Source organism: Arvicanthis niloticus, chromosome 15 (genome assembly GCF_011762505.2).
Source record: "Arvicanthis niloticus isolate mArvNil1 chromosome 15, mArvNil1.pat.X, whole genome shotgun sequence".
NCBI lineage: Eukaryota > Metazoa > Chordata > Mammalia > Rodentia > Muridae > Arvicanthis > Arvicanthis niloticus.
In genome coordinates, this window is record NC_047672.1 from 42,325,194 (window position 1) to 42,328,668 (window position 3,475).

Consider the following 3,475-nt stretch of genomic DNA (forward strand, 5'->3'; position numbering starts at 1 on the left):
AGGGTTAACTAACCATGACTCTTGGCAGCACCCAGAGACTTAACTACCAACCAAGGAGCATACAAGGGCTGGACCTAAGCCCCTTTCACATATAAAGCAAATGTGCAGCATGCTTTTCCTGTGAGTCCCACAATTATGGTACACAGGAAGTACCTACTCCCTCTCAGAGTTGAAGCGGGGAGTGAGAAAGGGATGTGAGGAGAAACTGGGAAAAGAGGTGGCTGTGTTCGGGATGTAATATGAGTAAATTAGTCGAATCATGGAGGAAAAGGCTAATTCTGTATCAAATGAAATGATCATGTAGTTTTGGTCTTTCAGTTTATTTATATGGTAGATTATATTTATTGATTTACATATCTTGAACCACCCTTAACCCCTGAAATAAACGTCATTTGACCATGGTTGATAATTTCTTTCATGTGTTCGTGGATTTCACTTGCAAGAAATTTATTGAGAATTTTTGCATCTGTATTCATAACAGTAATCAGTCTGAACTTATCTTCTTGGATGGATGGTTTAGGTGGTTAAGATATCGGGGTAAGGGGAAAGCAACTGAAGAACTGCTGGAGACAATCTTTCTGAACTTGGCGCTGGCAGAGGGAATGCTTGCCGGTAGTTGGTCAGGAGCAGTTTGTACCATGGGGACACTGCTGCGCATGGAAGCTTTGACCAGAAGAAAAGACGTTTGGTTTTCACAAGCCAAAGGCATACCGAAGTCTAGAGGCCTGCTGTGTATGCAGAGCCATGTACTCCAGCTCACGGTTCACGGACAGTAAATATTATGAAAAAGACTTCCAGAGCTGTTGGGTTGCATGAGGCTTGCTCAGAAGACATCTAGAACGCTTGTGAAAAGATGGAAGAAGTTGCTGCAGGCAGGAGAGAGAGAGAGAGAGAGAGAGAGAGAGAGAGAGAGAGAGAGAGAGAGAGAGAGAACCAAAAATCAAAACTGAAACCATGTGACAGATGCAAGAGCAGTCTAAAGATAAAATTGAAACCAAAGAAAGTGAAAACTCTATCTGGAAACATGATGAAAAGCAACCAGATCAGTAAACTGCAGAAGGAATATAAACGCCACAATTCTGATGCTCACAGCACCACCTCAAGTGCCTGCCCCTCCAGCCCAATCTCCATGCTACAGTAACCAGTCAGATGAGGGCTCAGATACAGAGATGACTTCCGGCTCTAACAGAACTCCAGTTTTTTCCTTCTTAGATCTTACCTCCTGCAAAAGACAGAAAATATGCTCTGGGATCACCTATAAGGGCCGTTTGAGGGAAATCCTCATCTCTCTGAGCCTTGCTTCAGTAGTAAGAAAGCCTGGGCCGAGAAGCCCAAGAAGAAACAGGGGTCAATGCCTCTGCCCATCTCCACTCAGGAGTGGTGACCGAGGTTCATTTAGAAGGAAACGAAGAGCAGTTTAAACTTTGAAAAGACACAAAACAAACTGACCCTTCTATTTTTTACTTGGATACCTGCTATTCTGCCAAAAGACATTTTCTAGAATAGTTTCTAAGGAGTTACTCTCCTTACCTTTCATCCAACAAACTCAGAAGCCAGTCTCTAGCTTACTGCGAGAAAAAAAAAAAAGTGTACATGCTATTTAAGACACTGAGTATTTCATAGGAAAGCTGAATGCTGATATAAAATGCTCTTTAAGTCTTTTATAAAAAGTTCCCCTCTAATGAATGGAATAAGGGGAATTTCAGGGGACAGAGATGGGATTTGTTGTTTGATAAACAATATGTAGTTTACTCTTTCTGTAGAGAGGAGGTGGTTGGAGCATTTTTAAATGGCTGGTTACACTTGTTTTCGCTCATGCAATTTTGTCATAACTCAGTAGCATGACCTGCCCCTGTAAGGTACTTAAATATTTTAAATGCTAAGGCACTGCCAAGGTTCTGATGATTCAGACCCGTATTGATTATTAATCAGAACGGACTGAGCTTTCTGCAAATAGCTTGAAGGAGAAGGCAATTTCTGAAGTACACAATTACACAAATAGCGCTGTGTTGCCTCCCTTTATCTTCATATTAATAGAAGACTTTATGGGGATCTTGTAAAACAGAACCAGGTCTCCTTCTGGGGATGGCCTGCCTCTAGGATGGGAAAGGTCCTATAAGGATAGTACCAAAGCATCACCACAAAGTAGAGAACCGTGTGGTTAGAAACTATTTCATCAGAATGTGTAAGTCCTGGGGATGCACGGGGACAGCTGATGATGCTTGGGACATGTTTCTTAGAGGCCTTACAGCATGTTAATCATTGGCATTGGTGTTAACACAGCTGTCTGGGATTCACTGCAATCCACATGATTCAGTTCTAGCTCTGGATTACCTCAGTTGACTTCTGTGGAGGCTTTACTTCTAGAATAGTTCTTTGCCTTCCCATAGACCTTAATAGGGTTTCAGGTTTTGTTGTTTTTCTCCCACTATTTAAAGTTGACTAGAAGAGAAGAGTTGTGTGTTGGTTGGTTGAGTTGGCTTCTTAACATCATGATAGCTGAATTGAGCTCTGCACCTCTAGATCTCAATGATTTGCTTGGCTTCTCGGTGGAACCCAACTGAAGTTGTCTAATTGCCTCTTCTCAGATTTCAGGAAAAACAGTACTGCCACTTGAGACCACATAGAGGAGGTGTGTATGGTTGCCTTAGTATTCTGTTCCTTGTGATTAGTTTAGAAACTGGATTTTTAAAAATCCTTTAGAGTTTCACTACATGGAGAAGGCAGTTTGTGGCATCCTATAGTTTTACATTGTGTATTTCTTCCTTTTGGGAAAACCTACCTACAAGCTACCACATGCACAGACTGCCCAATGAGTGAGTCATTTCTCCACAACTCTGGTGTAGTACAGAGTCTGGCCATTACCATTTTTCTGCATTACTTTAACATGGAATTTTTTTATACATTTAGCTGCAGTATTGGTGGTAGAATATATTTTGACAGATTATCTCTATTTCTGTATTTATCATTTATTTCTAGACCTCAATTACAGCCTTCTCCCCCCTTTCTGCTTGTAGGTTGTACTGTATGCAGTCATGCATTTGTATCAATATATTAGGAATCTACAGATCTGTTTTATACTTTTTATACTGTTGGATACTTGTAATCAAAACTTTAGGATATTAAATAAATTTTGTCTTATTAGAAAAAAAATGATATCACAGTAATTGTCACTTCACTAAATAAATTGGATAATATTCCATCTATTTCTATTTTTGAAATAATTTGGAGAGTATTTGCATTAAGTCTTCTTTGAACATTTGTTAAAATCTATGCTAAAAACATCTGATCCTGTTCTTTTTTTCTTGGGAGAATTTTATTATTGCTGCAATTCCACTATGGGGTATAGGTCTGTTTAAATTGCTTAGATCTTGATTTAGCTTTGGTAAGTGATATGTATAGATAAAACTATCCATGTCTTTTACATTTTTCAGTTTGATGGAACATATGTTTTTATAGAATGTACTTGTGATTT

At 39.5% G+C, this 3,475-nt stretch overlaps 1 pseudogene; it reads left to right on the forward strand.

Moving 5' to 3' along the window:
• Positions 1 to 1,014: 1,014 nt before the first annotated feature.
• On the forward strand, positions 1,015 to 1,384 carry LOC117720442 (SIN3-HDAC complex-associated factor pseudogene; annotated as a pseudogene).
• The last annotated feature ends 2,091 nt before the right edge of the window (positions 1,385 to 3,475 follow it).